The sequence below is a fragment of the Salvelinus sp. IW2-2015 genome, linkage group LG4q.2 (assembly GCF_002910315.2).
Source record: "Salvelinus sp. IW2-2015 linkage group LG4q.2, ASM291031v2, whole genome shotgun sequence".
NCBI lineage: Eukaryota > Metazoa > Chordata > Actinopteri > Salmoniformes > Salmonidae > Salvelinus > Salvelinus sp. IW2-2015.
In genome coordinates, this window is record NC_036843.1 from 11,267,026 (window position 1) to 11,294,656 (window position 27,631).

The 27,631-nt window shown below is 44.1% G+C and overlaps 1 pseudogene; it reads right to left on the reverse strand.

Annotated features, from left to right (window-relative positions):
• LOC111962973 (protein O-mannosyl-transferase TMEM260-like) overlaps positions 1-21,130 on the reverse strand; it is a 27,522-nt pseudogene extending 6,392 nt beyond the window's left edge.
• Positions 21,131-27,631: the final 6,501 nt, after the last annotated feature.

Sequence of the window (27,631 nt, forward strand, 5' to 3'; positions counted from 1 at the left end):
GATGAAAATTACAGGCCTCTCTCATCTTTTTAAGTGGGAGAACTTGCACAATTGGTGGCTGACTAAATACTTTTTTGCCCCACTGTATATAGAAATTACAGCAATTTTGTACATAGTCCCTCATTTTAGGTGACCAAAGTATATGGACAAATTCACTTATATGTGTATTAAAGTAGTCAAAAGTGTTGAAGTACAGAACCAAAACAACAATACATGTGCAGGGTACCTGTTCATTTTACACGTCACATTTATTTTCAATCTCCTAATAAGTACATGAAAATACAGTACATGCAGTGCAATTCCCTTCCAAATGTATCTAGGTACAGGAGAGATAACGTCACTCCGCCCGTAGACAGACACGCTATCACAGCTAACATGTTCTGTAGCCCACAGCATGATTGCTTTCCTAATGCTGGGTCTGGATGACAGAATGTGTCACTGTGTGACGGAGCCTACCACTCTGCCGCACATCACCATTACAGCACAGAGGACAGTTGTAAATGGTTTTATAAAATAACGACAAAACACTATCCCCTAGTGGTAATCAAAACACAATTATGTGAATGGAAATGAGAATTGGAAAAAATAGCATATTTATTGTGCTGTATTTCAGGAAACTTGCCTTTCCATGGAATATCAATGGAATGACCCACGTATGTTTGCGAGTGTGTTTGCGCACGTTCATGCTTGTGTGTCTGTGTGTGTGTAAAGCCAAGTGTGTCTGGGTGCCCCCCAGGGAAGGCAGGGGGAGGCAGGGGGTTGGCAGTGCCCTGGGGACTGCCTGGCTCTGCTCTGCCTTATCAGTGGCACCCAACCGACCCCAGCATAGGCACTACTGTAATGAATTACTGCATCAGAGAGCACTGCTACATACAGATACATGCATTCACATGCACATCATTACAACTAGTAGACAAACACATCAAAATCTCCCTTTCTTCTTTTAATTGTACAGTGCCATGGCAGCACGACAGGTCGAATAGTTTATTTTCATGTTAAAAGCACTTCGCAATGGTTTTATTTCTCATGAAGGAATGAAGTGAGTGTATATGGACTTGGATTGCGCCTGTCAGAGAGGGATTTCTGTCTGTCTGGTGTGTTACCTTACCTGTCCCAGGAGGAGGAACAGGCCCAGTCCAGCCAGGACCAGCACAGGGAGGGACAGGTCAGCCATACAGTGGGTCAGCTGAGCCCTGACACACACACACACACCAAAAACCTCTGACTAGCAGACACCAATGTCTCTATGACCGCATCCCTCTAACCTTCATCAAACTGAAGGACCCCAATTATTGAATAACCTCCCACTTCCCTTTCTTGTGACTGGAAGACACAAATAACTGACCCCTCTCTAATCAAACAGACTAACTCTAATGACTGTATGCACCTTTCCATCCGATTGACAGACACCAACAAATGTGTCCTCCACCCAACCCCTGTCAGAGAGCCTGTCAGTCACAGACACTTCCCCAGAGCAGAGATAGCTCCCTGCCTCTTCTTTAATACCCATCTCTTTTTGACAGCATATTGAGTCTCCATATCATTGAGTGTAGGCCGATGTGTGTGTGTGTTATGTGCATATGTGTGTAAGACTGTGTCAGCTTCTCTAGGGAGGTTTACGTCCCCAATGTGACATGCTTGTCATGTTTGCCTCTCTCCCTCGTCTTGAAGGTATGTTTGTCCATCAACCAGCGGGGGTGATGGAAGTGGGTGGGGCCGGGCTGAGGGGGTTGGTGGTGGGGGGTCTTAAGAAGCGTCAGCCGTAGAAAAATACCAGAAGTTGGATGACAGGGGGGATAGAGGGGGTTGTTGGAGGAAAACACAATCTCTCCAGCTATATTGCAGTGTCTGTCATCACAGCTTGTCATGCTTAAACACCAGAGCTGAGTGATCATTTCAAACTGCTGGAGAAACAGAACACAGAGATGTGGTCCTCTAAGCAGGTTCAGTTCTGCTTTGATGGTAGAGAGGGGAGCGGGAAGAACAAAAGCTGGGGAGAGAGAAGAAAGAGAGGGACAGACGGGCTCCAGTACTGGCGATGGATGGATTCCCTCCTTCAGAACAGAACTGATGGGTTTTTGTGTGATGTTTAAACCTGTCTGTCTAGAGCCAAAAGCATTAGAAAACAACTCTTTCCCTTCTACAGATCACATTATCTAATAAATAACCTTCAATATTCAACATTTAATGTAATATACCAGAAAACTATTTCGATATAGCAATGACTTCATCTGTAAAATAAAGTGAATAATACTCACTTTAGCATCATGGTGAGGTTCCCTCTGTCTTGGCCTAGGGTCAATTATTAAAGAAAGAAACACATCAACTCACTACCATACCTCCCACACTAGAGTTTGTGGTAAAGCTCCAATATACTGTAATGTATGTTAGTACAGTATATGTAAATGTATATAAGTGTGTACTAGGCTAAAGGTGCCGTACCCAGTCCTCTGTAGGTGAGTGAGGAGGCCTGAGAGGGAAGTCTGGCCTCCCCAGCTCCAGCGAGCTGTGTCCAGGTAGGAGACAGGCAGGAAACACAGTCCCAGAGACATCAGCCCACAGACAGATAGCTCCTGACACAATCACACAATAACATCTATTCAGCATCCTTTCAGATGGGCCAGTTCGTCTACCTGGTTGTGTTACGTCTCTATGGCCACTCAGATGGAAAAGAGCGGTGTGTCGTTAAACTTACTCTGTGAGAGCAGAGGTGGAGCATGACCCTGGGAATGATGACCACCACGTACAACACCAGAGTGTGCTGGTTACACAGGCCCAGGCCACAGCACAGCGCACCCCAATGCGCAACCTGACAACAAGACGAGACTTAAAGGAGTAGTTAGATGGTTCTTCACCCTGAAAGTATCTATGGGCCAGTATGAACTGTAACCCAGGGTTCAGTTCTCTTTAAACAGCCACTACAAACTTCAGTTAACTTTGGCCACCACAAGCTAACAATTCATGGAAGTGATGTGAGCATGTTTAAAAAAAAAATGTTTATGGCCAATTCACCTTTAAGTAACAGCAAACCAAATATGGAGTTGATTTGATTTCAGGTGATTTGGACATAATTTTTGTAAAAACATGCTCACATGCCCTCATCACATCCATTGATTGTTAGCTTGTGGTGGTTAAGGTTAGCAGATGTTTGTAGTGGCTGTTTAAAGAAAAGTGAAACCTGGATTAGTTTCTCTTGGCCCATAGACTACTTTCAGGGTAAGGCACCATCTAACATCAAGTTGTAAAATCGTGAACAACTCCTTAAATGTATCAATATATGGCATTTATCATTGAAAAATAAACAGTCTGTAAATTCACATACCATATTTCTATAAATTGTACCATATAGTTTCCTCAGGCACACAGTTGTGATATCACAATGGAACGGTCTATGTGGTTTCAGGTGGCTGATATGCATGTCTTGTCCTGTGTGAGGGTGGATGATATAGAAGGATGGTGTAGTTACCTTACTCCTCTGGGGGGCACTATTTGCACAGTGGAAGCTGGCAGTCAGGGAGAAGAGCCCAACGAAGAGGTTGAGGGAGAAGACCTCGGCCACCACCGACCACTGCCAGCTGGGCCTGGACACAGCAAACACCCTCCAGCCAGCACTGCACCTGGCCCCGGGTCTGCCAGTCTGGAAGAGTGGCAGAGGGTAAGGTATGGGTAAGGTATGGGTAAGGTATGGGTAAGGTATGGGTAAGGTATGGGTAAGCGTATGGTTCGTGGCTATCCAAAGTTAGAAAACTCATATTGATGATAGACGGATATGGTTGACCACGACTGCAAAACAAAATCATTGACATATTTTTGAAAATGTCCAAGTACCTGTCATTGAAACAATTCTTTTAGCCATAGGTACTACCTAAAGCTCTGACCATTCCCATACCACATCCTTCAGGCCTCTCTCTCCAGAAGCAAATTCATCCGCCAGCCTGACATAGATAACCACTATGGGAGATATGCTCCTTTACTTCAAAAGTGTCCCCCCCCTTCTTCCTCTCCTGCCTCCATCTCTTTAGTGGTAACTGAAGCAAACTTGGGATAAATCTGTCATATGCAAGACCCACCACTTACTAAAAAGAGACACAGAGGGAGAGGGACGACAAATGATGAGGAGGAGAAGAGGAAGACAACTCAAATAGTACAGAGATGTGTGAGTGGGGGGGTCAGAGTACGTGAGGATGAAATGAAGAAAACAGAAAAAAGTTGAGGAGGAGAGAGGGGGAAAAAAGAGGAAGAAAAAAAAGCCGCCCAGTCCCTGGCGGGCTCCACAATTAAGGAAGTCAGGCAGTATGGCCATTTCCGCCATTGTGTGGAGTGGCTTAGAGTCCTCATCAGCCTATCAGCTAACTGACAGGCAGAGAGCTGCTCTATTCAGCACGGCAGATACAAGCTGCAGGCCAAACGGCTGCCAGGTCCCTTATGACCCCACAATCCCTTGCCGGTGACAGCTTCAAGCTCCATAGCAAATTAGGCGCTCTCACATTACAATCGCAGAAGACAGATTCCATTAACGGTATCTGAAATTGAGTAGAGAGCAGGCCCGTTATCAGACCTGACTCATAAGTACCGCCATTAATCACAAGGCATGATACCATTTATACATTTCCAGCTCTCTGCCTGCCGCTGTGATAGTCAGCCACAAAAGGCCTGATGAGACTTAGGCTAGGGGAACAATGGAGCTTTCTGAGGAAAGCGCCGTAAATCAGAAAAAAAAGGAGAGGGAGGAGAGTAAAAAAAAGTATTGCTTGCTGACGACTTTTTTCCTTCATTTTTTCCCTCTCCTTTCTGCCAGTCTTTTTGCTCTGTGTTCTATGTGATGCAGGATTGGAGTGTGGGGTGTCTAGTGGTGGGAGTGGGAGTGGGGGGGTCAGTCTCAGTAAGAGATAGCAGCGTCTTTCTCACTGCACCGATCCAGGAATTAGTTGTAACTTGAAGGGTAGGAGGAAGGGGTGGGGGGCAGATGGGGACTTTTGTTGAAGGGCAGGGACTCCCCGCACCCTCAATTCTACCCCCCTGCGCGGCAATTAACCCCAGCCCACACGCTTAGCAGGGGGGCTGGTTTTGAGGTAGAGCAGGGTGCTGCGCAGTAGTGGGGGTCCCTGGAAGTAATGTGGATATTACACCAGGCTTGCTTTGGCTTCTACAGACCTGCCTGACAAGCACATTCCCACATACACACAACCACATTCCTGTCCCCTGGCCCTTTATTCCTTCTGAGAGACTGACACATCTCTCTCCTAGGGCCTGTCAGTGTGTAACAACCCAGTGATGTGTGTACTCTCAGGTTTAAATTACCTGTCTGTCTGCAGAGGACCACCTGGGTCCCAGTCAGCCTCTCCGTGGCTCATTCTCTGGGCTGGGGATGGGGCTAGCTGCTCCCATGGTAGGGAGATGAATTGGGAGAGAATATGACACCATTGTGACCATGTTTCCTGTTATCAAAGCTCAATGTGGTGCAGGGTGCTGCTGTTCTGTAATGTTGTGGCTCAGTGACAATAGCTGTAATGTTGAGACATGGCAGGAGAATAATATATGGGTATTTTACCCTGAACTGATCCAGCTTGCCAGAATATCTCAGTCTCATCACTGGGGTAATTAACTGGATGACAAAGGAATTCTAAACAGAAATTCTGTAAATAAATTGTATTTCATGAATTGGGAGATCTTAGCTCTGCTAAAAAAACATACAAAACACTTAAATAATGGAAATTAATTTCATTAAAATATTTCTTTAAATCCTGGGAATTTGAACCATAATCATCAAGCTCTTATTGAAGTAAAATAAATCTACCAAAATCATATAATAATTCACTTTGTAAAATAAAATATCCTAAAAGAGAGTATATAAGTCAGTAACCAGAACAAGAAAAAATACCTTCAAGAAAACACAAATACCCATAAATACTCCTAACCACAAACCCTGTAGACATTGTCCTCAAACCAACACAGATATACAGTGCATTCGGTAAGTATTCAGACCCCTTCACCTTTTCCACATTTTGTTACGTTACAGCCTTAATCTAAAATGTATTAAATATTTTTCCCCTCATCAATCTACACACAATTTCCCAAAATGACAAAGCAAAAACAGGTTTAGATTTTTTTGCAAAAAAATCTAAAACTAAATATCACACTTACATACAGTACCAGTCAAAAGTTTGGACACACCTACTCATTCTAGAGTTTTTCTTTATTTTTACTATTTTCTACATTGTAGAATAATAGTGAAGACATCAAAACTATGAAATAACACATATGGAATCATGTAGTAACCAAAAAAGTGTTAAAACAAATCAAAATATATTTTATATTTGAGATTCTTCAAAGTAGCCACCCTTTGCCTTGATGACAGCTTTGCACACTCTTGGCATTCTTTCAACCAGCTTCTTAAGGAAAGCTTTTCCAACTGTCTTAAAGGAGTTCGCACATATGCTGAGCACTTGTTGGATGCTTTTCCTTCACTCTGCAGTCCAACTCATCTCAAACCATCTCAGTTGGGTTGAGGTAGGGTGATTGTGGAGGCCAGGTCATCTGATGCAGCACTCCATCACTCTCCTTCTTGGTCAAATAGCCCTTACACAGCCTGGAGGTGTGTTCGGTCATTGTCTGTTGAAAAACAAATAGTCCCACGAACCCCAACTCAGATGGGATGGCGTATCGCTGCAGAATGCTGTGGTAGCCATGCTGGTTAAGTGTGCCTTGAATTCTAAATAAATCAATCATCGACAGTGTCACCAGCAAAGCAAGCCCACACACCATCACACCTCCTCCTCCATGCTTCAAGGTGGGAACCACACATGCGGAGGTCATCCGTTCACTTACGCTGCATCTCACAAAGCAAATTTGGACTCATCAGACCAAAGGACAGATTTCCACCGGTCTAATGTCCATTTCTCATATTTCTTGGCCCAAGCAAGTCTCTTCTTATTGGTGTCCTTTAGTAGTGGTTTCTTTATAGCAATTCGACCATGAAGGCCTGATTCACGCAGTCTCCTCTGAACAGTTGATGTTGAGATGTGTCGTTTACTTGAACTCTGTGAAGCATTTATTTGGTCTGCAATCTGAGGTGCAGTTAACTCTAATGAACGTATACTCTGCAGCAGAGGTAACTCTGGGTCTTCCTTTCCTGTGGCAGTCCTCAAGAGAGCCAGTTTCATCATAGCGCTTGATGGATTTTGTGACTGCACTTGAAGAAACGTTCAAAGTTCTTGAAATTGTACTTATTGACTGACTGTCATGTCTTAAAGTAATGAGGGACTGTCGTTTCTCTTTGCTTATTTGAGCTGTTATTAACATAATATGGACATGGTCTTTTACCAAATAGGTCTAACTTCTGTATACCACCCCTACCTTGTCACAACACAACTGATTGTCTCAAAACACATTAAGGAAAGAAAATCCCCAAATAAACCTTTTATTTTATTTTTATGTAACCTTTATTTAACAAGGCTTTTAGCAAGGCACACCTGATAATTGAAATGCATTCCAGGTGACTACATCATGAAGCTGGTTGAGACAATGCCAAGAGTGGGCAAAGCTGTGATCAAGGCAAAGGGTGGCTACTTTGAAGAATCTCAAATATATAATACACTGCTCAAAAAAATAAAGGGAACACTTAAACAACACAATGTAACTCCAAGTCAATCACACTTCTGTGAAATCAAAAACTGTCCACTTAGGAAGCAACACTGATTGACAATAAATTTCACATGCTGTTGTGCAAATGGAATAGACAAAAGGTGGAAATTATAGGCAATTAGCAGAACACCCCCAATAAAGGAGTGATTCTGCAGGTGGTGACCACAGACCACTTCTCAGTTCCTATGCTTCCTGGCTGATGTTTTGGTCACTTTTGAATGCTGGCGGTGCTTTCACTCTAGTGGTAGCATGAGACGGAGTCTACAACCACACAACAAGTGGCTCAGGTAGTGCAGCTCATCCAGGATGGCACATCAATGCGAGCTGTGGGAAGAAGGTTTGCTGTGTCTGTCAGCGTAGTGTCCAGAGCATGGAGGCGCTACCAGGAGACAGGCCAGTACATCAGGAGACGTGGAGGAGGCCGTAGGAGGGCAACAACCCAGCAGCAGGACCGCTACCTCCGCCTTTGTGCAAGGAGGAGCAGGTGGAGCACTGCCAGAGCCCTGCAAAATGACCTCCAGCAGGCCACAAATGTGCATGTGTCTGCTCAAACGGTCAGAAACAGACTCCATGAGGGTGGTATGAGGGCCCGACGTCCACAGGTGGGGGTTGTGCTTACAGCCCAACACCGTGCAGGAAGTTTGGCATTTGCCAGAGAACACCAAGATTGGCAAATTTGCCACTGGCGCCCTGTGCTCTTCACAGATGAAAGCAGGTTCACACTGAGCACATGAGCACATGTGACAGACGTGGAGACGTGGAGACATGGAGACGCCGTGGAGAACGTTCTTCTGCCTGCAACATCCTCCAGCATGACCGGTTTGGCGGTGGGTCAGTCATGGTGTGGGGTGGCATTTCTTTGTGGGGCCGCACAGCCCTCCATGTGCTCGCCAGAGGTAGCCTGACTGCCATTAGGTACCGAGATGAGTCCTCAGACCCCTTGTGAGACCATATGCTGACACATGCACATTTGTGGCCTGCTGGAGGTCATTTTGCAGGGCTCTGGCAGTGCTCCTCCTTTGCACAAAGGCGAGGTAGCGGTCCTGCTGCTGGGTTGTTGCTCCTCCGGCCTCCTCACGTCTCCTGATGTACTGGCCTGTCTCCTGGTAGCGCCTCCATGCTCTGGACACTACGCTGACAGACACAGCAAACCTTTTGCCACAGCTCGCATTGATGTGCCATCCTGGATGAGCTTCACTACCTGAGCCACTTGTGTGGGTTGTAGACTCCGTCTCATGCTACCACTAGAGTGAAAGCACCGCCAGCATTCAAAAGTGACCAAAACATCAGCCAGGAAGCATAGGAACTGAGAAGTGGTCTGTGGTCAACACTGCAGAATCACTCCTTTATTGGGGGTGTCTTGCTAATTGCCTAAATTTCCACCTTTTGTCTATTCCATTTGCACAACAGCATGTGAAATTTATTGTCAATCAGTGTTGCTTCCTAAGTGGACAGTTGATTTCACAGAAGTGTGATTGACTTGGAGTTAATTGTGTTGTTTAAGTGTTCCTTAATTTTTTTGAGCAGTGTATATTTGATTAACACTTTTTTGGTTACTACATGATTGCATGCGTTATTTCATAGTTGTGATGTCTTCACTATTTTTCTACAATGTATAAAATAGTAAAAATAAAGAAAACCCTTGAATGAGAGTTAAATCTTGTTTTTTTCAGACCAGAGAGTCTTGTTTCTCATCGTCTGAGTCCTTAGGTGCCTTTTGGCAAACTCCAAGTGGGCTGTCATGTGCCTTTTACTGAGGAGAGCCTTCCATCTGGCCACTCTACCATAAAGGTCCTGGTGGAGTGCTGCAGAGATGGTTGTCCTTCTGGAGGTTCTCCTATATCCACAGAGGAACTCTGGAGCTCTGTCAGAGTGACCATCAGGTTCTTGGTCACCTCCATGTCAAGGCACTTCTCCTTTGCTCAGTTTGGCCAGGCGGCCAGCTCTAGGAAGAGTCTTGGTGGTTCCAAACTTCTTCCATTAAAGAATGATGGAGGCCACGGTATTCTTGGACCTTCAATGCTGCAGAATTATTTTGGTACCCTTCCCCAGATTTGTGCCTCGACACAATCCTGTCTCGGAGCTCTACGGACAAGTCCTTCGACCTCATGGCTTGGTTTTTGCTCTGACAACGACTGTCAACTGTGGGACCATATGTAGACAGGTGTGTGCCTTTCCAAATCATGTCCAATCAATTTAATTTACCACAGGTGGATTCCAATCAAGTTGTAGAAACATCTCAAGGATGATCAATGGAAACAGGATGCACCTGAGCCCAATTTCGAATCTCATAGCAAAAAGTCGGAATACTTATGTAAATAAGGTATTTCTGTTTTTGATGTTTAATACAATTGCAAAAATTTCTAAAAACCTGTTTTCACTTCGTCATTATGGGGTATTGTGTGTAGATTGATGAGAAAAAAAACGAAATTATAATAATTTTGATCAATTATAGAATAAGGTAACAAAATGTGGAAAAAGTAAATGGGTCTGAATACTTTGGGTCTGCACTGTAGTTACCAGTGTCTTCCACAAGGACAGACAGTAGGACACTAATAGCTTGCCACTCTCACTTTGAAGAGACAAAGCAGAAAATGTCTCAGTTCCTAAACATGGGCCAGAGGCTTGCCAGCACTACACTGCAGCCGAGCACCAAATGCCTGCCTGGGCTGGCCACAATAATACCACACAAAGCGCCACCACCAGCGAAGCAGCCGTCTGTAGTGAATGTGTAGTGAATGAGGCAGCACAAAGGGCCAGACCAGGGGATGGACTGTCACACAACACCCCAAAGACCACAGAATGCCACAGCTGTGCCATCGCTGATCGGCCCACCACTGTTCCCTCACCCAGAGAGTGGCGCTTTGAGAGAGACATGGCTGGAAAAGAATCACACATTCCTGAAGAGGCTAGGATGAAGCCCATGAAGTGGTGTCCCGGCCTGGTCTGGGGTGACAGAGGGTTCCAGCTGGCCTTGGCTCAGTAACACTGACACCCCAGGGCTTAGCTGTGGCCAGGACAGGACAGTGGGCTGAACACTGAGGATCTTTAGATAATATGACAGTGTTTGTGGCTTAGTGCTCTGTTGTATCACATTTGGAAAACAGACACGCAACCCGGTTTTTGGGCCAAGCTAGGAAAAAGAGGGGTAACAAAACTATATCATATAAAGCATAGAGTACATTACACATGTATAATAGATCATGAACATGATTGTATGGCTGCTACATACAGGACCAGTCACATTTTCGGACACACCTACTCATTCCAGGGTTTTTCTTTATTTTTATTATTTTCTACATTGTAGAATAATAGTGAAGATATCAAAACTATGAAATAACACATGTAATCATGTAGTAACCAAAAAAGTGTTACAATTAATCAACATATATTTTAGATCCTTCAAAGTAGCCTTGGCATTCTCTCAACCAGCTTCATGAGGAATGCTTTTCCAACAGTCTTGAAGGAGTTCCCACATATGCTGAGCACTTGTTGGGTGACTTTCCTTGACTCTGCGGTCCAACTCATCCCAAACCATCTCAATTGGGTTGAGGTCAGGTGATTGTGGAGGCCAGGTCATCTGATGCAGCACCATCACTCTCTTTCTTGGTCAAATATTCCTTACACAGCCTGGAGGCGTGTTGGGTCATTATCCTGTTGAAAAACAAATAATAGTCCCACTAAGCGCAAACCAGATGGGATGGCGTATTGCTGCAGAATGCTGTGGTAGCCATGTTGGTTAAGTGTGCCTTGAATTCTAAATAAATCACTGACAGTGTCACCAGCAAAGCACCCCCAAACTGCCTCCGTGCTTCACGGTGGGAACTACACATGCGGAGATCATCCGTTCACCTACTCTGCGTCTCACAAAGACACGGTGGTTGGAAGCAAAAATCACACATTTGGACTCATCAGACCAAAGGACGGATTTCCACTGGTCTAATTTTCTTGGCCCAAGCAAGTCTCTTCTTAATGGTGTCCTTTAGTGGTGGTTTCTTTGCAGCAATTTGACCGAGAAGGCCTGATTCACACAGTCTCATCTGAACAGTTGATGTTGAGATGTGTGTTACTTGAACTCTGTAGCATTTATTTGGGCTGCAATCTAAGGCTGGTAACTCTAATGAACTTATCCTCTGCAGCAGAGGTAACTCTGGATCTTTCTTTCCTGTGGCAGTCCTCATGAGAGCCAGTTTGGTTGAAGACATGGATGTCGATTAAGGCAGCCCCCCACACCTTTCTGATTCAGAGGGTTGGGTTGGGTTAAATGCAGAAGACACATTTCAGTTGAAGGCATTCAGTTGTACAACTGACTAGGTATCACCCCCTTTCCCTTTCATCAAAGTGCTTGATGGTTTTTGTGACTGCACTTGAAGAAACGTTCAAAGTTCTTGACATTGTCCGGATCGACTGACCTTCATGTCTTAAAGTAATGATGGGCTGTAATTTCTCTTTGCTTGTTTGAGCTGTTATTGCCATAATATGGACTTGCCTTTTACCAAATAGGGCTATCTTCTGTATACCACCCCTACTTTGTCACAACACAACTGATTGGATCAAACGCATTGAGGAAAGAAATTCCACAAATTAACTTAACAAGGCACACCTGTTAATTGAAATGCATTCCAGGTGACTACATCATGAAGCTGGTTGAGAGAATGCCAAGAGTGTGCAAAGCTGTTATCAAGGCAAAGGGTGGCTACTTTGAAGAATCTGAAATATAAAATATATTTTGATTTATTTAACATTTGTTTGGTTACTACATGATTCCATTGGTGTTAATTCATAGTGTTGATGTCTTCACTGCTTTTCTACAATGTAGAAAAAAGTAAAAATAAAGAAAAACCCTAGACTGAGTAGGTGTCCAAACTTTTGACTGGTACTGTATATAATTATTAAAACATAATAAATGTATTCATAATGCCTAGTTTGTGCCTTCCAACAGCTAGTAAACTAACCTTCCTCAATGTGCACACATTTCTGTTTAAACTCTCCAATCAGGCAGAGGCAGCAACAGCAGCAAAGAAAGGAGAGATGAGAAGAGGAGAGAGGTAAAATGGACCTGAGAGCGGAATGAGGCTCAGACACCCCTCCTCCAGGAGAGTGCCCGCCCGAACGCGCGTGCAAAATTAATCACCACAATCCTGCTCAAACAATGCAGCCTATGATATGACAATTTGTCCCATAATGCCATCTTAATCTCCAGACCAACACACAAAAATTACATAAAACAGAAAAAAACAAATTACAGAAATCCTATGTTTATGCGATTCATAGAAAGCCATTTTTATACAGCTGCTGCTGCTATTTTAACAAAGTCATTAGGCAGCCACCACTGATAAATACATGTTGCTCTACAGATTCCATGAACTAATTCTGGAAGAATTGTAATTGCCAAGTCTGATCCATCTTCTAGCCTGGTGCCTTATTAAGACTGCCTGTGGTGGGTGAGGGATGTAATATTGACGTCTGAGGCCGACACAATCTCAGGCCCACGGGCGAGGGGAATATTAAAACTGGTACTTTGTTATGCTGTCTATCTACCCCACTCTACCCCCCTCCTACCCCATCCCACTGCCAGTAATGAGGAAATAACATCTTCATTAAACATCTGTTTAACTGCATTACAGAATGAGTCCTGGGGGGAACCATTGGTCATGCTGAGGATGGGGGTGAGAGGAGCAGGAGGCCTTATGTCTTAGGAGACAGTAGGATATCATACAGACAGGGCAAAGGTCCAAACATAGCTTTTAAATAGGTTATCAAACAATACAACTACCCTCTTCAACCTATGGTTGAGAGAAGCTATGGCTCTGAACACTGAGCGCCTTGAACACTGAGCGCCTGACCACAACAGATGTGAAAGGTAGGGTCTGCCTGGCCACTGGCAGGGGGGGTAGCGGATGGGGATAGAGGGGGATGTTCAGCTGTTAACCTCTATAAAACTCCGGACAAAAACACGCATAAGCACCCAAAAAGACACACACAGACTGATCCAGTGATGACCCCGCCACACACGTCCCTCCAGCAGCCTCAGCCCCGTGGAAAAACAACCCATCTGAGGGAGCAGCAACGGGGAAGGGGGTGCACCATCAGGACCATGTGGTGGAGGCCCTTTTAAGGGGCCTGTGCCACAGCACTGGGCACTAGGCAGGGTCTGGCACACCGCCCGCCCCTGCCGGTCCACTGAGTTATCAGCTGGTCCACAGAGGCCTGCTCTTGGCAGTTGAGTGTCTCGCAGGTGTACCTTTGGGACAAGGGAGGGGTATGGGGCCCATTTGGTGAGCCTCAGGAATCCTGTTGTTTTATAATCTTACTATTACACAACGTGTCAAAAGTGCTGATTGTTGGATGTTAGTGGTTGTAACAGACAATGTTGTTGTTGTTTTAGCGCTCCTCTGGTTGTGTCTGTGTGCTCTCTCTCTCTCTGAAGTGAGAGAGATTCCTCTCAGGTAGCACAGTTTCAGAGGAGCTTTAGCAGATAAACTGTGAAATGAGGGAGCACCAAATACTGAGCTCTCTGGATTATCATCTAAGACTGATAGGGCCACATATTATTCCTATGAAATTTCAAGTGCAATCGATACTAATTATTATCATTATGGCCACCATCTTCAAAGGCCTATCAAGTCCTGGTGTGAAAACATAAAGAGATGTGCAATTTGGCCATCAAACCATGTGATCAAGCCATGTGCTGTAATTGACAAATCAAAGGGAAGCTAAGTGCTACATTTTAAACTTATGCAACTGGCAGTTTAGGGAGAAATGGCTTCCAAGCCTATCAACTTACATTCCACCACATTAAACACGGCAATCTGTCCAACTAATTTAAATTGATACATCAAAGGCTTGCTATGTTGGCAATATTCCAGACAAATTTCAAGGTCTTGCAATTTACTGTTCGTGAGAAACTAACATTTCAAGTCAAAAACATTTTTTTTAAGTGCATAACATGTAATAACTTGAATGCAATAGGTCTGCAGACAATTGATACTTAGTCCCTATGCATTTAAAACGGACTATTCCTCTGGTGCACCCACTTCCATAACCACTCTCAAAATTCTGCTGGGGTACAAACAAAACTTATGGAAATTGATACAAACCAGGGGAAATGCCAATAACTGCCATTTTCTAGGTATTACTACAATTCCACTTATAGAGCTTAACCTAAATGTCCCTGAGAGGGCTAGGCAGGTAGGAAGTGCAGACTGGTCAGGTTTGGCATATAGTCTGAAGGACCGGTCTGGCCGGAGGGACCCCCACAGGGGCGTAGCATGCCATCTCTGCCACCCTAACAGGCACGGGTGAAGCACCCAAGGTCCCCAGACAACCATTCCGGAAACCATCTACCCCCTTTCCCCCTCAAACCCTACCAGTACCACACCAAGTTGCCAGCTGAACTCCAGCCACAGGCTAAACCCAAACCAAGCCCCAAACAGATAATGACTAAAACCTTTTATGCCTATTTTTCAAATTGAAAAGCTAGATTATACATACTTAAGAGCTTACAGGGTGTGGGTTGGTGCTCTGGCTGAAGTCCTCAGTGCCCATCAGCCCAGTGGGGGGGGGGGGGTCTACATAATGACTTTTCACTTAGTCTAACTATAATCCAAAATTGGATCTAAATCCTTAGAGATTACAAACAGGGCTGCACTTTGCATGCGCTGTGGTCCAAATATCTTCAGACAGCATGCATAGCTGCTGGCTCCAGAAATCACAGTATGGAAGTGGCTAGCCAGAGCTTAGTGAAATGGTGCTATTGATTGTTTATGAAACAAATTCCAAAATGGAGTTGAGTCCATATCAGAGAGACAGAGACTCAGAGAAAGAGATCCACAGAGCCCAAACCAGAACAGAACAGCTCCAGAGCAGTGAGTAAGAGTGGAAAGGAAAGGGAGAGGCAGGGCAGGGGCTAAGGCTGCAGTCAGTCAGTCCGGGCTGAGGGCAAGTCCACATGGGGAGAGCACTTCCTCCTCAGCCACTGTCCTGCTCCAGCCTCCAGCAGGGCTAACCCTGTACCCTGACCCCTCCAGCACACCTGCCACCTAGCCCACCACCGGCCAAGCACACAGATAATAGACCCAGCCCACATGGGAGCAGTGACAGTCCCAGCCCTGTATCACCTGCTTTCTCTGGCCCAAAACAGCTTGCTGATAGGTACTGTATCTGTGCTAAAACAGTTTAACATATGCCACAACTAATTTGTTGGAACAGTAAATCAAACACAGAGTATGGTATAAATTTAAAATAGCACTGCATGCATAAATGGGCCTTGTAAAATGTAAAACTATGTCAAAGGGAAAACATTCTAACAGTAAACTGCCACCAATGGTGCACAGTGCACACAAGTAGGAAACTACCTCAATCAGAAAACGGTTATGCAAGGTATGCCAGCCCGACAGTGTGAGATAAACGCACACAAAGAGAGAGAGTGGAAAATATTCCTTTCAGGATGGGGTCAGCAGGCAGGCTGAGCTGTAGGAGGACCACCACAGGCGGGGTGGCATGGGAATGTGCCGAGACACAGTAACATAACACATTCTGAGCTCATGATTGAGGGAGGGAGGGAGGGACAGCGAGGGAGGAGTGGTGATAGCGAGGGAGGAGTGGTGATCCTGTCCGTCTTAGACCCAGGAGGGCAGAAGGGGAGAGATTAGAAATCGTGCCATGTCAGGATTGGGAGCATGCTGGGCGATAAGAGGGGGGTCAGGCACTTGGAGGGGGCGTGACACAAAAACACACAGTGACAATGGGAGGGCAATGGGTAAACAGGCTGGGTATGTTTGTGGGTGAGGAGTGTGGTGAGACTCTGTTCTGAATACAGAACAGGGGATCAGAAACACTACTAGCTGAAAGAGACTACACACAAATATCACCAACCCTTTCTCTAAGCAGCAAGATGCAAACGTCAGTTGGATTACAGAATTATGCTATGAAGAACTGCTCTTTGGGAGTTGAAATGTTGTGATAAAATCCCATTTGTTGGCTCATTTAGTAATTGTCCAGGTTAGTTATTAGGCCAACCTAAACATACATTATCTATTAAAAACAAGGTTTGTTTTTTATTTCCATGTTTTTTACACCGGAGGGTGATTTTCTTTTAAAGGAACATTATAAAACATTTCCAAATGCAAAGCCTGATTTTTAAGCAACCAAAAGGCTGTCATTAGCAGTGCTATTGTAACCTGTAATGCGGCATCTGACAAAAGGTCTGGACCTTAATGGCACAGGTGGTGTACTTGCATAACTGCAAGGGTTGCTGGTTTAAACCCTGGTCTGCTGGCTGTTGCCCTCTAATATCTAAAATAAAAGTTGAACTAACGATTAAAGTATGTGTAGAATTTACCATTTATAGTCAAAAGTAATTGTCTGCAGTTTTCAGAAGGTGATCGCTCAAGTAAAAAGAAAGAAAACTGTTTTAAGTCATTCACTTTTGAAAGTCATATAACTCAGCCATAGAGACTAAACAAATATATCTCCATTTACACTAGAGGTGTGTGTTTCTTGTGCCTTTTACAGCTTGTTTCTAGCCTACAGCGTTGCAGAGTTATGCATCCTATACATGTATATAATCAAAGCCCCCTCCCCTAGAGCTGTGCACGGCAGAGTTGTTGACAAAGATCCAACACGTGGCAGAGTTGCTAGTTTGGCACATATTTGGATAAAAATTTCAAGACGACAAGTGAAGGAGCGTACTGGAATTTATTATGGATGCTAGAAACTGGTGAGTTTTTCTGATGCTAAAAAGCATGCATTTGCACACTGCAGTAGTGTACAACTAAGGCACTGTTTACATGTGGAGTTAGCTAGCAATTCTCAGTTTGAGTTGTGTCCTTTCTGACAGTGAAATGTGTCAGGCAGACTAGCTAGCTATGTTTTGTGGGAAAATGTAGCACTGGAATTTGGACGTGAGCTAACTAGCTAACATTAGCTAGCTTCTGTGTTGAGGTCAGCTGTTGTCTGGCTCTAGCTAGCTAGCTAATGGCTGAAGGAATTTGTGTAAAAACCTTAAATAACCAAATATAGCAAGCTACCTTTCTTTGCCTTTCTAGCTAATTAGCTTTCAGCTGACTGGTGTTAGGCTCTGTAGAGCCTAGCTGCTGCACTCACTAACATTAGCTAGATAGCTACCTAGCTAATCAAATGATCTGTTTGCATTTATTGATAAACCTCAGCTTAAAAACCACCATATAGCTAGCTATCTACAGTAGCCTAGGTTTGTTCTCATACACTTCTTATGATTGGCAGCCTGGTGAAGCAGCACCTGTGAGTTTCCGAGCAACCAAGTTGCTTGACCTGGTGTTAGAACTCTAAGCTTTGGCTGAAAAAGATATGAGCTTTGTCAGAAATGCTACAAAAAGGTAGCACATAGCTGGTTTTCTATTGGCAGGTGAGAGCGATAAATGATCAATTTAAATCAAAACTGTTGCCCCTACAAGCTTATTCAGTCTGAAAGGTGGCAAGTCTAATGGTCTCTTTATGGATGCTGTAGTCTCCTTATCCGAGGCCTAGATATTGCGCTAAGATGGGGCAAGAAATTGCCTTATTCCTAATGCTAACGACCCTGTTAAAAATCCGGTATGTGGTTCTCGGTAAGGGCCTGACAGCTCATGACGAGAGGGAGTTTGTGTACCTCCAAACAAGGTGATTTGCGAATTTTTATCGACATTGGCGTCATAATGGCTTAGATATGATGATAGGAGATTTGAATGTAACATTGACCTTCAAGCCTACTATTTTCGCGGAGGTCCATTATTAACAGACGTGTCACTGCAGAATACCAGAGTTACAGCACTATTGGATACAGCAGACTAATCATATTGACTATAATGAGTAGATGAGAAGGGCCAGGAGTTTTCACTGACTAGGTGGCCTGACCAGGAGAACGCCTGACCTTGGCGTTAAATTGTAGTCCTACCTGCAGACAGTGAAGCAGAGGGCCCAGGCTGGCCCCGGCAGGCTGCTCAGTAGGTTGACACTGTGGGCCGGAGCCATGGAGAGGCAGGGCAGCAGGGACAGAGCCAGGAGCGCCAGCAGGGTGAAGACTGGGTAGTGGGTAGCCCGGGGGGTGAGCCACCTGCCCCGACCAACACAGAGAGAGGACACGTCAGGAACCAGGGGAGGGATTATGAAGAGAGAGACCGGAGAAAGCCAGCTATCAGTCCCAGACTGAGAACATCGAGGTAGATGTTTTTCCCGGTCAATTCAGGAAATACTCTTGGCCCTGGATATCAGGCTAAAGAGTTTGAGGAGTGCAAAATGAAGTGTGGTGGAAGAATACAGTGAGGGAAGGAGAGGGGGCATGGGGCTGAGGCAGGATGAAAGGGAGAGAGGGTAGAAGGGTAATGAAAGCCTGTCATTTTAATGAGCCCCACTGCGACCAGCGCTGTACGTGAGCTGCACCTTTGTCTGCAGTGAGTGTGTGACCCTGGGGAGCGGTGGTAGAGGTGAAGGGATGGATGGAGTGGCAGGCCTGGCCTAGAGATCCATAGTGTTACTGTGTGACCTGACCGCTGATTGACTCCACAATGAGAGGGCCTCCCAACCCTCTTTCTTCTCTCTCTCTCTCTACACAACCCATTCCTCCTCCTCTTCCTCCCCTCATCACTTCCCAAGGACAAGGCACCTCTCTGGAGTCCGTGCTGCAGCACGTGGTGCTCGCCAGCCCTGGACCCAAACTACCTCGGTGCCGCAGCCACTCCCGCCCTGGGGATCCCAGAAATCACTGCAATTAGCCGCTAAGTCTTCTCCAGGCCGATAAGGGCTCAGTCATTACACACAGACTCATTCCCTGGCACTGATAAAGCTGGGCCAGCCAGGGAGCAGGGCCAGCCCTTCAAATGGAGTCGCCACTGAGAGGTGAGTGTGATTACCCCACCAATCATCACGGACACTGCCAAGGTCAATGACCCCTGGCCAGGTCCACAACAACCAGCCAGGTCTGAGGAGAGACTGGAGGAGCTTTTAAAGCTAGTGATGTAAATGAATGGTCAAAGGGAAAGAGACAAGGAGAGGATGAGTGGGTGGTAAAAAGGAAGAGTGAAAGGGGAGGAGCCCAAGAGCGAACAATGAGAGAGAGGAAAGTGGACAGACAGCAAAGAAAGAAAGAAAATAAGGGAAGACATTCAAAAATCCCAGTTTGGTAAACAGATGGTTGTGTCAGACAGGCAGGCAGGTGAACATGAGGTGGAGGTAGGAAAGAGGGGATGTTGAGGCAGATTTAGACGGACAGGCTCATAGTTAAAGAATGAAAGGACAGCGGAGGGGCACCAAGGCCACGGGAAGCTGTGGGCAGAGAGAGCTCCAGAGCCCTGGGGATTGGAGGGAAGGGCCGGCGGCCCTGGGCCCAGGGAGGTCCTCCGAACCCTGGGGAGGCCTGACAGGCAGACGGGAAGGCCACACGGACTGCGGCACTAACGACAGGATTACTGGCATAGTGACACTGACACAGCCTCCCTAAAAGGATCACAGCGGCGTAATAAACTTTATTAAATAATACAACTTATTATAACTGTTAACCCGATTTAGTTCATTCTTCGCGGCTTACACACACATACACAAAAAGAGGGGTGGATATAATAAGCCTTATACCCTACATAAGGCAAAGCCTACAAAAGCCATCGCCTTACCATTGACTTTAATTGGATTTAAAAAACGGGATGCAAATTATAGCATTCTCCACTTCTAACTTGGTAAAATAAGTGTATTGAAAAGATTGGGCGAAAAATGTGGACTTAAAGTAAATTAATCTGCTTTCTGCCCATGCTTAATTAAACTCCCTTAATGCTTATAAGAGTTAATGAGTGAATTGATTAAACAATACGGCTAATTCTTACCCCCAGCTCACAAGCAGCGGTGATCAGCTCTCCTGTGGAAGTGAATAGGGGAGGAAATGAATGTAAACCCAATCATTATTATTAAGAGATGAGTCTCCTCCAAAGTTTTTCCCAAATCAAATACTTGCACTGGGGTTTTGCATTAATTTGCCTGGATCAAAACCTGCAAATCTTCCCAGTGTGACATTTCCTAAGCGGCACGCTCATTCTCTTCATCTCTTGCTTCTCCCCTGACTCCCCCCCTCCCCCCTCACACACACACCACAACTCCCATCTCCGCCACACACACTTACACGCACCATAACACTCCCTCCCCAATGCTCTGCCACAAAGGCATACACGTAGGCTGATCTGAGAGTATTGCTCCCAGTCCTCCCCATGCACCAGGTCCCTTCTCTTCCTCTCTTTCTATTCCTTTCTCTCTGTTCCCACACTCCCAGCCTCTCCTTTGGTCCAGAGAGGACACAGAAACAGAGACAGTATTGGTGACAATGAAAGCATGATGAGGTAAGCTTAAGGACACAAGAGCTGGTTGCAAAGTTTCTAACTGTCTCTACCTCTGTGTGGGGTGCAGCGTAAACTGCATACAACCCCTGCATACAACCCACGACGCTATTTAAGGCTGCCTCAGATCATTTTGGGCACAAACCCATGTGCCAGAATACACCCAAAGCGCATTCAATTAAACCGATTTTTCACCAATGTTTGCATCTCCCACTCATGAAAATTGAAATTCTGTTCAGATGAAATTGATAAATGTGTGGGTCTTACATAGCACCCTCTGCTGGTGCAATATATATATATATATATATATAACACACACACACATAAATACATAGAGTGCATTCGGAAAGCATTCAGACCTCTGGAAAAAAAGTATAATAATATCAATCTACACACAATATCCCATAATGACAACGCAAAAACAGGTTTTTACATTTAAAAAAAACATTTATTACAAATAAAAAAACAGATACTTTATTTACATAAGTAATCAGACCCTTTGCTACGACACTCAACTGAGCCCAGGTGCATCCTGTTTCCATTGATCATATTTGAGATGTTTCTACAACTTGATTGAGTCGATCTGTGGTAAATGCAATTGATTGGACATGATTTGGAAAGGCACACACCTGTTTATATAAGGTCCCACAGTTGACAGTGCATGTCAGAGAAAAAACCAAGCCATGAGATTTTTACATTTACATTTTTAGTCATTTAGCAGACGCGCTTATCCAGAGCGACTTACAGTAGAGTGCATACATTTTATTAAAATGTTTTTTTTTTTTTTTTACATACTGAGACAAGGATATCCCTACCGGCCAAACCCTCCCTAACCCGGACGACGCTATGCCAATTGTGCGTCGCCCCACGGACCTCCCGGTTGCGGCCGGCTGCGACAGATCAAAGGAAAGGAATTGTCCGTAGAACTCTGAGACAGGATTATGTCGAAGGCACAGATCTGGGGAAGGGTAACAAAAACATTTCTGCAGCATTGAAGGTCCCCAAGAACAGTGGCCTCAAAAAGTTTGGAACTACCAAGACTCTTCCTAGAGCTGGCCGCCTAGCCAAACTGAGCAATCGGGGGAGAAAGGCCTTGGTCAGGGAGGTGACCAACCCGATGGTCATTCTGACAGAGCTCCAGAGTTCCTCTATGGAGCTGGGAAAACCTTCCAGAAGGACAACCATCTCTGCAGCATTCCACCAATCAGGCCTTTATGGTAGAGTGGCCAAACAGAAGCCACTCCTTGGTAAAAGGCACGACAGCCCACTTGGAGTTCGCCAAAAGGCACCTAAAGGACTCTCAGATCATGAGAAACAAGATTCTCTGACGAAACCAAGATTGAACTCTTTGGCCTGAATGCCAAGTGCCACGTCTGGAGGAAACCTGGCACCATCCCAACGATGAAGCATGGTGGTGGCAGCATCATGCTGTGGGAATGTTTTTCAGCGGCAGTGACTGGGAGACTAGTCAGGTTCGAGGGAAAGATGAACGGAGCAAAGTACAAAGAGATCCTTGATGAAAACCTGCTCCAGAGAACTCAGGACCTCAGACTGGGGCGAAGGTTTACCTTCCAACAGGACAACGACCCTAAGCACACAGCCAAGACAACGAAGGAGTGGCTTCTCTGAATGTTCTTGAGAGCCCAGCCAGAGGCTGGACTTGAACCTGATCAAGCATCTCTGGAGAGACCTGAAAATAGCTGTGCAGCGAGGCTCCCCATCCAACCTGATAGAGCTTGAAAGGATCTGCAGAGATCCTGCAGAATGGGAGAAATAGCACAAAAACAGGTGTGCCAAGCTTGTAGTGTCATACCCAAGAAGACTCGAGGCTGTAATCGCTGCTAAAGGTGCTTCAACAAAGTACTGAGTAAAGGGTCTGAATACTTATGTAAATGTGATATTTCCAGGTTTAATTTTTTAATACATTTGCTCAAATGTCTAAAAACCTGTTTTTGCCTTGTCATTATGGGGTATTGTGTTTAGATTGATGAGGGGGGGAAACTATTTAATCAATTTTAGAATAAGGCTGTAACGTAACAAAATGTAGAAAAAGTCAAGGGGTCTGAATACTTTCCGAATGCACTGTATTATGTTTTTTTATTTTTTGAGGGGGGCTAAAGTCAAATTTTTCTATATTTAAAAATGAGAATTGTCATTTTTGCATTACGGTTTTGCATGAAATAACTTGAACAATGCATTACTGTGGATAAGATTCTTTCCAAATATTGAAGAAAATGTCTATATGTAATTGTATTGATGGTATTGAATGTGGTCAATTTGCAATAAAAATCGGTGGGCTATATAGTTGTAAATAGTTAGTTATTCCAGTTCTTTGCTATATTTACCAGAAATTATTGAATTGCAAGAACTGGGGTTTTGATGCAATACCAAAATTACAGAACATTGCAGGATAATTTCATTTGCATTTAACCTCTGTGATACACTGCATCATCACATTTGAGTTTCTGGAGCATGAAGCACCCTCAGTCTTATCAGTTTAATAGGCCATGAAACCCGAAACCTCTTCAATTGCACAGCTCAAATGTTTCCATTGGTCCATTTCACCTGGCATGAGAACTACCTGTCATAATTTTTCATCACTCTGTCTCATCTTCCATTTCACACTACATATTCCATATTGTACACTTTTACACACCAACATAAAATTCTAAATAATATGGAGCCACAACATCAGAGTGGCAGAGGCACAGAGATGCAGCAGTGCTGCTGTCCCATTACTAAAATGGGAAAATATATGAGTCGACAGGGTAGCAGCGTGGACGCCAAGAGTCTTTGTTATAGCAGAGCACAGGCACCCACACCAGCCTTCCCATAATCCCTGTCACTTCCACACACCACATTCCTAGACAACAGCGTTCCCGCAGGGTGTGCTCAAGCTTCTCTGGGGCGCATCACACCTAAAGAGATTAGAACATGGAAACGGAGACCTGGAGAATTGGGAAGGGTGTTCAGCTGGCACTATCAGAGCGGGCATCCTGCACCATCCCTAAATGCTGTGGAGAAGGGGCTGGACGTTTTTTCTAAGGCCCCAGCCGCTCGGCAGCAGCACGACCAGCAGGGCTACTCAGGGTTTTTCTCCTGCCACCCCCCCCCCATATCTGGCCCAGGTTTTTCAAAATGGTTCCATCTTGCAAAATGCAGTTTCAATGTACTCTTGCAAAATGTATGCCAGGATGACACAAACCTACTGAGCAAAGCATTCGTGTCCCCAAGTCCACTTTCACTGTCTCTGAACCTACAGGTATGTTCTTTCTAAGCACAGTCTGTAGCCTACTTGTACAGTCTGCAGCCTACTTGTAAAGTCTGTAGCCTACTTACACTGGGCATGAAATCATAATCAAAAGAGGATTTAGTATTGACATTTGTTACCATGCATCAAGAGTACCTGCAATTATCCCTGCAACAACATATAAACTACAGCCTACCTACACTAAACAACCATTGATTTATCTCTGTAACAACAGTGCATATAATTAGGCATTTTAGTAGCTACTGTACATCGAGTTTAAATGTTAAACTTGGTAAAGTAAGACAACACAAAACCATTTTTCTTACAGAGAGAAATGTTTGGATCTTGTTCTTATTGAGAGTTTTTTGAAGGAATTGCAGTTTCTCTAAGGAAATAGACCCTCACAATGTTATTAACAATGCAAATGGTGGAAGAGAGGAGGCTTTTGACACTAAAGCCTGACAAAAATACTGTGGTAGAATAATAGATGTCACAGTCCCCCATCCATGATCATCTATGCGTCAGTAATCCTGACACTGAAGTAATTCCCTGTCTCAGCCAGCAGGCAAGCAGAGAGACACCTCTGCTTGCTGAATACATTACTGAACAACTTTAGACGCAGCTCCTTGTCGCTTCATTGTCATAATTAGAATGAAAAATATACTTTATCACCAAATTAATATGCACTGCCAACCTTAACTTTATGCCAAAATAATCCCCTCTGATAGGAACGTTTTTAAAGTAAGCACCTAAAGAGACAGAGGGAGCCCAAGAAACCACAAATAGCAGATTTGGTAGAAGTAGTAAATTGCATTGAATTTGACTTGCACATTTGATCAAGTAGGCCTATAAAACTGCATAGATGTTTACAGTATGTTTCCATGGACGCATGAAAAACATTCAGCACCATGGACAGTATAGCATCAAAGGACTTGATCGCCAATTCAGCACCACGACCACTGAACAGCACTGCACGCAGGCAGCTCATATCAAGAGAAGACTCAACACACTGGGATGTCACCCCCAAAAAGCTGTACACTGAATATAATAGAAAACTTTCTGGATGTATCAGAGTAGCCTATATAGATACGTGGAGAACATTTGAATGCAAAGAGTAGGGAACTCAACTCACATTAGTTACAATACTTCTGCAGGCACACTGAAAAAGTTGATGCAGTTATTCGCTCACACACCATGAATACCTATTATCCCTTTAACGTCCATGGAGTTATCCTTAACCATGGCAGTACTAACGTACCTGTAGAATTTGTCAGATCATGAGTAGATGATAGGTCACCACCACCAGTCACTGATAAGGAAGGCAAAAACGGATCATCAAGAAGGACAATAACCACCCGAGCCACTACCTGTTCACCCCACTTCCATCCAGAGGGCGAGGTCAGTGCATGTGCATCAGAGCTGGGACAGAGAGATCTAAAAAGCAGCGTCTATCTCAAGGCCATCAGATTGTTAAACAGCCACCACTAGCACAGAGGCAGCTGCCTACCTACAGACTTGATATCATTGGCCACTTTAATAAATGGAACACTAGTCACTTTAATAATGCCACTTTAAGAATGTGCGTGAATTGGACCATTTTCTTTCCTGCTTAGCATTCAAAATGTAATGAGTACTTTTGGGTGTCAGGGAAAATGGATGGAGTAAAAAGTATATTATTTTCTTCAGTTATGTAGTTAAGTAAAAGTTACTTAATAAAGTAACGTACAGATACCCCAAAAAATTATTTACAGTGCATTTGGAAAGAATTCAGTCCTCTTGACTTTTTCCACATTTTGTTACGTTACAGCCTTATTCTCAAATGTATTTACAAAATAAAAATCTACACTCAATACTGCATAATGACAAAGCAAAACCAGGGTTTTAGAAATGTTTTGCAAATATATTCAAAATAAAAAACTGAAATACCTGATAAATTTTTAATACATTTGCAAAAATGTCTAAACCTGTTTTCGCTTTGTCATTATGGAGTACAGTGTGTAGATTGATGAGGGGAAAAAACGATTTCATCCATTTTAAAATAAGGCTGTAACATAACAAAATGTGGAAAATGTCAAGGGGTCTGAAATCTTTCTGAATGCTGTAAGTAAAAATGATTTAAATTACTACTTAATAACTTCTTATGGCTGCAGGGGCAGTATTGAGTAGCTTGGATGAAAGGTGCACAGAGGTGCCCATATTAAGCGGCCTGCTCCTTAGTCCCAGTTGCTAATATATGCATATTATTCATATTGGATAGAAAACACTCTGAAGTTTCTAAAATGGTTTGAATTATGTCTGTGAGTATAACAGAACTCACATGGCAGGCACAAACCTGAGAAGTTCCACTTCCTGTTTGAATTGTTTCTGAAGTGTCAGATTTTCAACCATGCTCTCAATTGAAATGACAGCAAGATATAGATGAGTTTTCACTTCCTATGGCTTCCACTAGATGTCAACAGAACTTTGTCTGATGACTCTAATGTGAAGGGGGGCCGAAGGAGACAGGAATGAGTAATCACTTCCACGGGCTGATCACGCATTCCCCATGCGCCTTCACATGAGTAGGACGTCCGTTCCATCGCTCTTCTGAAGTCAATTTAATTTTCCGGTTGGAACGTTATTCAAGATGTATGTTAACAACATTCTAAAGATTGATTCAGTACATCATTTGACATGTTTCTACTGACTAACGGAACTTTTGGACATTTCGTCACGTTATAGTGGAGGCGCTTTCTGACTTTGGAATTGTTTACCGAAGGCACGAACCAAAGTAGCTAATTGGACATAAATAACKGACATTATCGAACAAATCAAGCATTTATTGTGGACCTGGGATTCCTAGGACTGCATTCTGATGAAGTTCATCAAAGGTAAGGAAACATTTATCATGTATTTTCTGGTTTCTGTTGAGTCCAACATGGCGGCTAATTTGGCTATTGTTCTGAGCTCCGTCTCAGATTATTGCATGATTTGCTTTTTCCGTAAAGTTTTTTTGAAATCTGACACAGCGGTTGCATTAAGGATAGGTATATCTATAATTCCATGTGTATAACTTGTATTATCATCTACATTTATGATGAGTATTTCTGTTGAAACGATGTGGCTATGCACTATCACTGGATGTTTTTGGAACTAGTGAATCTAACGAGCCAATGTAAACTCAGATTTTACATTTATTTTATAAATATGAACTTTATCAAACAAAACATGCATGTATTGTGTAACATGAAGTCCTATGAGTGTCATCTGATGAAGATAATCAAAGGTTAGTGATTAATTTTATCTCTTTCTGCTTTTTCTGACTGCTATCTTTCGCTGGAAAAATGGCTGTGCTTATTGTGGTTTGATGGTGACCTAACATAATTGTTTGTAGTGCTTTCGCTGAAAAGCATATTTGACA